This window comes from Haemaphysalis longicornis, unplaced genomic scaffold (assembly GCF_048455015.1).
Source record: "Haemaphysalis longicornis isolate Haplotype H1 unplaced genomic scaffold, Haemaphysalis longicornis Haplotype H1 scaffold_1, whole genome shotgun sequence".
Lineage (NCBI taxonomy): Eukaryota > Metazoa > Arthropoda > Arachnida > Ixodida > Ixodidae > Haemaphysalis > Haemaphysalis longicornis.
In genome coordinates, this window is record NW_027526203.1 from 105,408,415 (window position 1) to 105,420,138 (window position 11,724).

The window sequence follows — 11,724 nt, forward strand, 5'->3', positions numbered from 1 at the left end:
ATTGTAGTAAGGGTCGAGATCATTCCAACTAGGTACCAATCAGGGCGAATCTGTGAGGCGTGTGTGCCTTTGCTTCCTTGACGCGTATTCGCGGATACCTAGGATACCTCGGATACGCCTCCTTTCCGCAGATACGCGGAAAGGACGAGACAGAACGTGAAAAGGGAGAGGCGGGGTGCGATTTCCAGGCAATCTGCGTACGGGTGTCTTCCTCAGCGTGCCGCTGTAACACGAGCGAGGCAATGTGTAAATGGAACCACACCTAATAGGTAACTGTGTATAAACGAGAAGGCGCGCAAAACTTTCCCTTGCCTACACTTGTGTGGGGAGTGCTGCCCCCACCTTACGCGTTCGTCTGCGGCAAGTGAAAGTCGAGAAACACTGGTTTCCACAACAAGCCGCCGAGATAATCCTGAGGAAGCTTTAGTTTTCGCACCGTTTGATCCAGGAAGCCAGTGATTGTTACCAATTTGGGCCATTATGTCTACTGCGGCCGGGCAACGTGTTCCAAGGAGACGAGAGGGCGTTCCCGTCACATTCTCCGCGTCCGCTGGGAATAAGTTGTGGGCACGTGCGCGAGCCATAAGCAAGGCCGGCAGGAAACGCCAGCGCATGCATGTCGGCGAGGCAGCGATTGTTACAAACTCGCAGACAACCCCCCGCAGCAGCCGTCTCCTCGCCCCAATGCCTCGCCGCTCACCTTCGTCTCCTCTTTTCCCTCCCTCTCTACCCCTCTGAAACTCATTTTCTCGGCCGATCACTCATCCGTCGTGACGGATGTGGCTGAGAAAAACGCTCCCCCAATATAGAGCAGACGGAGAATGCCGCCAAGTAGAGGCGGGGCCGTGCGTGGTACTCAGCCGCCCCCCCCCCCCCCCCCCCCCCCCCTCGTTTCCCCTCTTCGTCAGTCTTTCCCACAAAACACCCGTGTCCGCCGCAACTGAACACATACCTTGCAGCAGCTTTCTTTGTGCTCGTTTTGTCCGCGGCCTCCACGACAGCTCTACGCTCGCGTTATTGATTGTTTCCTTCGACAGTGACAGCAAGCAAATTACAACGTGGCTGTGCTCTATCAAACAATGGCAACACGCTTGGCCTTCATGCCCAATCGCCGTGACCCCGAACCCCAGCACACCTCCTCAAGTCCCGTTTCCTACCATTCTCATCATCGAGTTGCGGTACTTAGAAGTGTAGCCCGGCCTACCGGAAGGCTACACTAAACACACTATAGCCGTGGAGGGCGCTGCCGCGAGCGGTTTCCTTCGGGTAGGGGTCAGGTACGGTTGTAGCACACCTACCGAGTGTATATGAAGTGAGACATTATACCGGTGTTGTTAAGGCTTCCTTCTGTCTCCGTTCCTTTCTTGCTTTTTTGGTAGAGGTTCTACCGAAGATTGTACCTTCGTGTACGTCGACCGCAAAACGTTACGGGTCGTGTGGAGCTATCACCGGTAGTGACTCGCACTCCATCGTTCACCAGACATTACAAGAGTTTATGTATAAGTTATTAAGGGAGAATACCTCAGTAACCTCAGATTTGCTGATGACGTTGCCTTGCTAAGTAACTCGGGGGACGAATTGCAAAGCATGCTTTCCGCACTGGGCGAACAGAGTAGAACCGTGGGCCTGAAAATTAATATGCAGAAAACTAAAGTAATGATCAATAACCTGGGGACAGCACAGCAGTTTGAATGCCAATGTCATGAATGCCAATGTCATGAATTCCAATATAATGTTAGAAACAGACACCCATGGTTAATACCTTTTTCTCGCACAAACCACGGTTTCGGTAGACTAGAGCACTGCATGCCCACTCACTTAGAACACCTTCAACGCCAGGAAATCGATTTGTGCACTATTACAAAAAAAGAGTTAAAAAGATATCTTACACTGCAAAATAAATAATTACGCTTTTTTTTTTTTACAAATTGCATGTTTGCGCAGTATCTCTTGTTCAATCTTTCATGACTTAAATTATGTCTATTAAATCTATGTTAGTGAAAGAATTTCGTTGATGCTTTGTTGTTAATACGTGTATATTTAGTGAAAAAATTTTTATTTCTCGTTCCCAGTATGTTTCTCGTTTCCCAGTATGTACACCTTCTTGGTATATGTGAAATGTAAACTAGGTAAGATTGTTCTATCATACGTGTGCTCCTCTACATTTTTAAAATGAATGTTTTTGGTGTTTTTATGAATGTTATTGACAATGCAACATGTCGCCCACGTGTATTTTATGCTCTTTTTTTTTAAATCTTTGCTTGTTTTCCTCGATGCCAAGAAATGGGAAGGAACCCCGTCAAGCTACTTTGCCGTAGCTTTTTGTTCCTGTCCAACATTTTTTCTACTTTGTTTCTGTAACAGGAAAAAATGTGAAAATAAAGTTGAAGTTGAAGATAGGTGGCGAGGCAGTGGAAGTGGTAAGCGAATATATCTACTTAGGCCAAGTTGTGACCCGAGATCCCAACCATGCGGCAGAGATAATTAGAAGGATCAGAATGGGGTGGGGTGCATATGGCAGACATTCTCAGATAATGAATAGCAGCCTGCCATTGTCGCTGAAGAAGAAAGTGTATGACAGCTGCATCTTACCGGTACTCACCTACGGGGCAGAAACTTGGAGGCTCAATAAGAGGGTTCAACTTAAATTGAGAACGACTCAGCGGGCAATGGAGCGTAAAATGATAGGTGTAACATTAAGGGACAAGAAGAGAGCGGACTAGGTCGGGGAACAAACACGTATTAAGGACATATTAGTAGAGATTAAGAAGAAGAAATGGACGTGGGCAGGGCATGTAATGCGAAGGCAAGATAACCGCTGGTCATTAAGGGTAACAGAGTGGATCCCTAGAGAAGGCAAGCGTTGCAGGGGGCGGCAGAACGTTAGATGGGCAGATGAGATCAAGAAGTTTGCGGGGATAAATTGGTCACAGTTGGCACAGGACCGAGATAATTGGAGAATAATGGGAGAGGCCTTTGCCCTGCAGTGGGCGTAGATAGGCTGGTGATGATGATGATGATGATTAAGGGAGAATGACAACGACGTGAAACTCGGACATGTGTGCGCGTGTGTGTGCGTTCAAATTTGACAATACCTCTCTTATTAGCTTATTGACCGGGCCGTGCCCCCAAGGAGCGCAGGAAAGAAAACGTGATTTGTTGTTCGATTTAAGAGTGTTCTGGAATAATTTGTGTTGATGAAAATTGGAAGGACTACAGTTTTAAATTGGCACAAAAAGATGGGGCTGTCTATTCAACCACGGCTTCGTGATACGGACAGAATATTCTAGAAAGGGCGGCTTGTAATTGATATTAAACTGCGACTGATAGCTATCAATGATGCGTGCTCAGATTAAACTTCCCGCGGTTATGTAGCCGTTTGAGCAGTTTAACGCCATATAATTTATTTCGGGATAGTTTTAATAAGACACGCGTGTCAACCGTTTTCTTCAAACCATGCTCCTCCATTAAATGATCATGTATTGTCAGTAGGCGGGAATACCGAACTTTTACAACTCCCCGGTGACCTAATTACGACGAGCAAATTGAACTCGGCGTAGTGATATAGTCATCTGAGCGGAAGATTACACTATGATTTTTTTTTCGAGATTGAGAGCTACATTGGATGAACAGCTATATATGCAGAGAATCCGAAAAAAATTTGGTGGCAAATCTCGAGGAGTGGGAAAAGTGCATCTTCGAGTTTAAGAATATTTTGTCTTCTCTGCAGAACTGGATCATTTCTAGGTGCCTTCGCTTTGATTAGGCGCTAAGAAACGCTGATTTTATTCATCTCACGCTCAACATGCTGCCACGATTTTGCGCTATTCTTAGCCCGGAACCTCCAATTGCATACGACCGCAGCGGAATCGCGCTTAATTCGTGCTTGGCTGCCACATTACCTTGAAACTTGGAATTTTCAGTGAAGTTATGGAACACGAAACAGGCTTTGTGACCTGCTGTTCGTGAACATTAGTTCAGAAGGCATTCGGGAGGCTGGATACCGAAATATACGGGAAAACCGGAGTTCCACATGCGAGATCACCCGTAAAGCGACCCGTAAACCTGAGAACAAAAGTCGATTCTTGTCACCAAGAAAGCACCGCTTCTTGAACATTTTCAAGCCGTTCCGATGTCAGATTTCATTTTCCTTTCCAGGCCGTTTAAAGGGAAGCTGAAGCGCTTTCCAAAAAATTTGAGTTAGATTAACAGTTATATAGTTTCTTGCGCGCTGATTCCGAATATCACATTGAAAATTATCGTACATGAGTCCAAGTGGCATTTATCTTGCAAAAAGCGCGGCCCCATTTGAAAGACGCGCGCCTTTCGTCTTTTGACGCCCCTGATTGGTTGCGCCCGTCATGACGCCAAAGGAGGACACCCTTCGGCCGCGCGGGTTGTCGGAAGCATTGAGAACGATCGCACGGTTGCCTTTGCGGCAATTTAGCTTGCAGTTTAATTTTCGCACATGACTAGAAGTTTGTTTTATAATTTCCCGTTCAATTTTCTTGGAGCTTAAATTTGCTTTCCACGACAGAGAACCCCTAAGCAGTGACTGTGACGTCGACTAGTGGGTTCCATCAAAATATTTTTGAATTAGCCAACCAGCATAGGGGGATTTTATACCTTATGTTAGTATTAGGTACTGCCTTAACTGTTTCTTATTATACACAAAACCATTTATGCCGAAGGTTAATGGGCGTTTTATAAACAATCTACCAGCGAAAAGCACGTACGTGCACTGCGCGAAAAAATAGCGTTCATGCGCTGTAAACGTATATGCGATACACATCTTGCCGGTACACGCATAAACCAACAAGCAGACTCTGCTTCCGCATTTCCTTTGTTCGTTGTCGCCCACCCCAGCCCTGTTACTCATCCCCGTACACAGACCCACACGCGCGCGCCGTTTCGGCAGCGGCACTACGGCGCCTCCGCGATTGCTAGCTGCACTTCGATGAGTGGCGTCTTACTGCTTCACATGCATTTATTCTGAAAACACTGCGGCATACTAGTGCCTGCTCAGCATTATTGGCTGTAGTAGGGCTTGATTTTCGCTTGTGCGTTGCGCATTCTGCTACAATATTACGGCCACCTCGTTATAATTAACAGACCAGTCGGACAAGGCAGTTACGTTGTAGTTACGTTACTTTATGTAACAATCACCAAACGTTTGTGATAATGAATCGTTGGCCTGTTTCAGCATTTCTAGATTTCAGCATTTACCGCGCTAGTCGGACAGATGCCGTATATTTACTCTTCACTCCTAATTTTTTTAGTATCATCATTATATATATCACCGACTATCACTGGAGCACACTTGAGGTTCAGTGACAACAAGTGCTTGCCAGGTTATAATATGCAGCCACACGGAATCTTGGGCAAAAAATTAGGTCCCGCAGTCAACACAAATTATGGCACGGTGGTGGTTCGGAGTGGTGTTTTTTTTTTAATTCCAGACAAATATCACCTTATCGTGACATGTATATTTGCAAAATAAGTAATGTGGTTGTCTTGGTTCTTTTACTTTGCAGGAATAGCTTCGTCACTGCCATCAACACCGTTCTCGTGGTACTGTTTAATTGTGGCAAGAGTGGCCTTTTTGGGCGCAGTTTTGGTCTCTGCACTCTGGAGACCATTCTGCACAGTTTGTTGTGAAGTGGCAACTAAGTGTATGTCTTCCAGCTTAGTGTTAATACTGTTTACCTCTTAGCCGGGAGAGAACTTCTATCAGGATTGGCCCCTTGTTTTAGTTTCGCCAAAAAATTGTTTTTTTGAACACTGTCCTGAGCCCATAGGGAAAGAAAACCGACGCGTTTAACGAAACAAGTATTTCCTGAACAAATGTGACTTGGTTTCTGGAATGGAACGAAACATCCCCGGCCAAAGTACAGCAGTATTCCCCATCCTTCCTAAATCTAGAATCTAATGTCAACATTCACGTCCGTCGCATAAAAAAAAAACCGCATTGGAGCGGTTTACAAAGTATTTAACGTAGTGTAGTATATTCTCTGTCATCAAGCACAGCCACCTCGGCTGTCGCTTCCGTATGTTATCATGCATCCCGGCGTGGCATTATTCTGCTTAGGAATACGGCATGATAACGTATGCCTCGTTTGGCTTTCGTGCATACTTTTTGAACACGAAAATTGTACAAATGAGTGCTATCAACCACAACAACAACAAGTATCATTCTCAAGGAAACACGGCGAAAAGAGCATGGCCGAGGCGGCCGATCCGGCCGGAAGTCCAGGTATGACGTTTTTCAGCCGGTTTTCGCCCGCGCTCTTCCGGCATCGCGCGGCGAGATGGGGGCGGGGCATCGGGCCACTTTTGTTTGCTCATTGCGCCGCTTCTATTGCATGTATTGCGAAAATATTTCGTACACATGAACTATTCAATGTGTACTTGCTGCCAGTCAACTTTTCTTTTAATTCTAAAACCGCTTCACCTTCCCTAGGCTCCGGCCAGGACAGTAACGCGCATCTTGCTCGCACACCAGCCGCGAGGTTGTTGCGCCGCGCGTGGACAAACGACGCATGGCCTGACCGGCGAGAACCGTGCACGCACGCCTCGTGCGCAAGGCAGTGCGAAGGGGGGAGGTGAGTGGAGCGAGGCCGCATCTTTCACTGTCCGCAGGTGGCGTGCCGCTGCACAGGTGCAGGTCGTGAGCCGCGCTGCCGGAGAACAATCGCAGCGTAAGCCGCGGCCCGACTTCCCCTACCGCAAGCCTTACCGGAGCGAGCGGGAGAGGGGCACCCGGAGGCCCGCGCCTCTCGGCGTGGATGTGCGCTGTACTGTACACGTCCAGCCCTGACGGCGGCGCTGCGTTGTTGTTTTCCCCCGTTACTTTACGGCTCGCCGCAGCCGATGGAAGAGTGCCGTGTCATGCACGTCACGTGTGGGCGCAGGTCAGGGAGGAGTGGCAGCCTGGCTCCTCAGACGCATAAAGCGAGAAGAGGCGGGCGTGTGACCCAAGAAGCGGCACGCACGAGAAGCTCGCACTCGGGCGCGCGCGCGCTTGTCACCGAGAGCGACAAGCGCCGTTGCATGCGCGGGCCGGATGCGCTGAAGAGCGCGCCGGGCGGGCCGCGCACGTCCGTCCGAAGGAAACGTCCGCGTGCGTGCGCGGAGCGGAGAGACAAGCAGGTCTTCCGCCGTCCTTTGTTGTTTCTGACGTCGGCTGCTCGCTGTCGTTCGCCGGAACGCGGAGGGGGGAGGCGAACGGAAAGAACGGAACAGCTCCGACGACACGGAGCGGCGGGGGAAGGTGCATGCAGGGGCGGCGGATGGAAGCCGATTGTTTATGGTAGTCAGCGATGACAGCCAGCAGCCACGGCGCTGCCCGAGCTGCCGGTGCGCGGACGCCGGGGGGATGCCCCGCCGTCGCGAGCTGCCACGGGCTGCCAGGCGGGCTGGCAGGCGCGCGGCGGCGGCAATACATCAAGCCGCCCTGTCAGCCGTTCTGCCGACATCAATAAATTCCAGACCGATTCATTTTCAAGAAGGTGGAGTAAGTTGAGCGAGGGAAGGGGCAGGCTGCGTGTGCTTGCCGCCGCGCGTCATCATCGTCCGTATGCCACTTTTTTGTCCGCCCACCACGGGCCGGACGCCTCGGGCTCGTCGACTCTCTTTTCGCCCTGTCGGGCACGCTCGGCGCGCCTCTGTCTCCCCGCGGGGATGAGAAAGAACGTCTCGGAGGCGACCGACGCTTTGCCGCACGGTTCCGGAACATCGGCCGGCCAGGTGCCCGACGCGAACACTTTTCCTGCGCCCCCGCTAGCCGCCGCCAATGCCGCAGAGCCGTTACGTATAGTTTTGCCCTGTGCGCGGAACATACTGGTATCCTCTTCAATTCACGAGCAGTCGTAAACGTAGCGGTTGCTTCGCTGTCACTCCGTTGTCTCGGGAATCAGGACGGCAAGCTGAGCGACGGCTCAATGTAGCTACCGTATGCGACGGCATCGACCCGGCGTCGTCGGCTCCTTCGCCTGTGTGCGTGGCAGTGCGATCCCTTGTAAGCGCCAAGCGCCGGTGTAATGCGTGTGTGTGTTTCCTTCTACACTGTTGCCGCCGTCCACTGCGTACGCACGGATAACGTCGCGCGCTGCATTCCAAACAAAAAGGTACGTCGCGTTCGCTGCGTATAGTAAGCTAGTGGGCGTCAAATTCACGTGTGCGCAGCTATTAATAGTTCAAGCATTTGCAAAGCATTGGCCCGCAGTAACCGCAGAAGTCGCAGGTCGACTGCGACCGAAGTCGCAGTCGACCTGCACCAGTGGTAGCTCATGGTAGTTCACCGGTTGGCTTCACGTGTTCGCATTGCTGTTTGTGTGTGCTACCAAGATGGTGGTTGCACTGCTGCGGATGCCAAGAGAAAGTTTGTTTCGACCTAAGTTGCGGTCGAAACAAGCTCTCCCAGTCGCGTCCACGCGGCAGGGAGCGCTGGTCACATGATTTTTCCGCGAGGGAAGGGGGATGAGGGAAAGGGACAGAGCGTGCCTTGTACAGCCTATTGGGCTGCGGTCGAGTGTGCGCCCGTTAGTATATGAACAAATAAATTATGTGCAGTGAAGCCTTACGTGTTTATTGACTTCCTGAACCACATCTGTGTGCGAGTAGCTTTCCCGCTATATCTGAACTCAAACCGTAGTTCGCACTCTCTGATGTACAACTCCAAACCAATATATGATAGTGGAGAGGGGAAAACTTCCGCTTTTTTGCATCCTCTGAAGACAACTTAGGCGAATTTATTTCTTGCTCGGGTTTTGTCTTGCGTCCACATGTCGTCTAAATTGCATAGTACCTCAAAGTTACGTGATTTCGCAGCTTTGTAGAAAGGAAAAGAATTTGGGGCAACTGCGTCACTCTAAACGAATTGCACAGTTAAAAAAACACCAGGATGTAGCGGTTGGTCCCTTTCTCTTTCGTCATCTTCGTCTTTTTGCACTGCCTTCCTTCCCGTGTCGCTGGACACCCCATCTTCCCACTCTTCGGAGGAAGACCGCTTACGGAGAGTAGCTCGCGGCACCAGGGCACAAGTCGCTCGAAGCCACGTCACACGCATCCCCCTCTTTCTTTTTAAACAGTCGTGGGTGTGTATTAAAGGGACACTGTAACACTTTTTCTCACTTCTTTTTTTCTAAATCCTAAATGGTTTCGGAACGTAGTCAACAAACACACCCACTACTTAGAATGGGAGGTCCCAAAGTATTTCAGCCAAAAATTGCTGCTCTGTGCTCAAGGAGATTTTCTCTCTTTCCCGGTTTTGGCGTTCTTTGAGCTTTCGAATTATGTCATTACAGTGGTGTAGCGGCTATTGGCGGGCTTTCTTTCAGCTGCAGCAATAAACGCATTCGACAGCCACTTTCAAAAGTAAGCCACAAAAGCAAAGCAAACGCGAAAGGCGGACCCGCTGCGGCGAGCAAATCACGCAGCGCCGCTCAGTGGTGGCGATTTTAAAGCGAAGCTTCAGTGTTCTCACTGATGGCGTCCGTAACGCGAAAACGCCCCGCAGGAAAGCCAACTTTCTCTGAGGACGATCATGACGAATGATCGTGGGTGAAGGGAAAGTGGCCTGAATCGAACCTGGGTCCCTCGCGTTATGAAGCCGGCGTCCGCCCAGTTGCTCCATTTCCACATGGTCGAAACTCGCTCAAGACTCAGACTGCAACCAAAGACTCTGTCACGAGAAAGCTTCGCGTTCAGCCATCGTCGCCATGATTTTTTATAGCTTTCGCAAAGCTGCGCGAAGGAAAGAGTGAAACCGTTCATCGGAAGTGTTGCAGAGTCCCTTTAAAACTTACGCTGACTCGAAGCAGTACGTTTCCCTCTCACGCACGCATAAACAAACACTAGTTGATCCGCTTTCCTTAGAGGGGGAAATGAGACGCGGGATTAATTCGTGGCTCCATACCCGCCCAGACGGCGTCTTCATTCAAGCTATGTCATGATTTACGGAATGTTTTGTTTTGTTATTGAGATACATTTCAGGCACTGTGTGTAAACGTACACTACGCAGTGTGTATGCAGTGTGTCCAAAATAAATTGTCAAGAATATACTACATCTTGATCCTGCACCGGTCTTACTATAAACGCACCAGTTGAAAAAAAAACAGTTTTAGACTGCTGTATGTGCCGATGCTGGATGGGCCACGTCGAAGGCTGTATATATATATATATATATATATATATATATATATATATATATATATATATATATATATATATATATATATATATATATATATATATATATATATATATATATATATATATAGCGAATGAGAATAGGAAATGAGGGACTCGTTGAAAATAAGACAGAAAGTAAAAGTTGGCAGTCAAGAAAACCTCGGAAAGCAAAGGGGCAGATGTGGTAGGTCACTGAAACAGATAAAGAATTTGGAAAGAAAGAAAGAAAGTGGAGAAAAAATGCCCGCATCCCACCTGGCGGGCATTTTTTCTCCACTTTCTTTCTTTCCAAATTCTTTATCTGTTTCAGTGACCTACCACATCTTCCCCTTCGCTTTCCGAGGTTTTCTTGACTGCCCCCCAACTCTTCCTTTCTGTCTTATATATCTATCTATCTATCTATCTATCTATCTATCTATATATATATATATATATATATATATATATATATATATATATATATATATATATATCAGTGTATCGAACCGAAAAAAATACCGGTTCGGTTCGGGTTCGCGCAAATTCATTTCGCTCCGGTTCAGTTCCGGTTCGACTAAATCATGCGCCGAACGCCGAACCGGTTCACGAACCGGTTCGAAAGCTTGAACCGGTTCGCGAACCACTTCAGAACTGAATTATTAGCAAGGTGCGAAAAATCCGTTTTGTATACTTTAAACTCATTATAAAACTGAAGTATTTTTTTCATCACTCGAACTAGTGGTTTTTTAAAATGAGCTGCAATACTACTGTCAAATTTGAAAATCTAGGCCAGGTGTAACAGAAAATGTACCAGCCTCTTTTTCACCACCCTTACTGTCGTCCTAGCGACTACACAAAGCCACCGCCAAGAGACATGAGTGTGTTATTTATTGGCCACCGCCAAGAGACATGAGTGTGTTATTTATTGGTGCCCCTTGCTTCGTTTTATTGTACTGCTTGGATTCTAATAATGACTTAAGACATTACGCATTTTGCTTGAATTACTTCCTTGTTACGTCACTGCTGATGCTGGGTGGCAGAAAATTTGAAAGTTTTTCGGTGTTTCTCACCACTTATGAAAACAATGTCCTTGACGAGTCACCATTGATTGCTTGTAGGGTTTAACGCGCCGACGCAACGCAGGCGATGAGGCGCGCCGTAGTGGAGGGCTCCGGATTAATTTTGACCACCTGGGGATCTTTAACGTGCGCCGAAATCTCGTACACACGGGCGTTTTTGCTTTTCGCCTCCATCAGAAAAGCGGCCGCAGCGGCCGGGAATCGACCCCGCGACCTCGTGCTCAGCAGCGCAACCGCTTGGGGCCAACACATCCATCGTGCCATTACATCCAACGAGCAGAAACATCCAATTTCGTGCCGTTACATCCAACGTGCCAGCACATCCACCGTGTCATTACATCCAACGAGCAGAAACATCCAATTTTGGCCACTGCATCCAACGTGCCATTACATCCAATGCGCCATTACATCCAGCGTGCCATTACATCCAACTTGTCATTACATCCATCGAGCAAGTTCTTCCAAAGCCGTGTCA

At 48.5% G+C, this 11,724-nt stretch overlaps 1 long non-coding RNA gene across 1 annotated transcript in view; it reads left to right on the top strand.

Moving 5' to 3' along the window:
• The first annotated feature begins 7,762 nt into the window (after nt 1-7,762).
• Nucleotides 7,763-11,724, top strand: part of LOC144178659 (uncharacterized) — a 175,164-nt gene continuing 171,202 nt past the window's right edge. The window contains exon 1 of the long non-coding RNA XR_013324040.1: nt 7,763-8,126. This is a non-coding gene — a long non-coding RNA (uncharacterized LOC144178659). The remainder of the gene's footprint in view (nt 8,127-11,724) is intronic.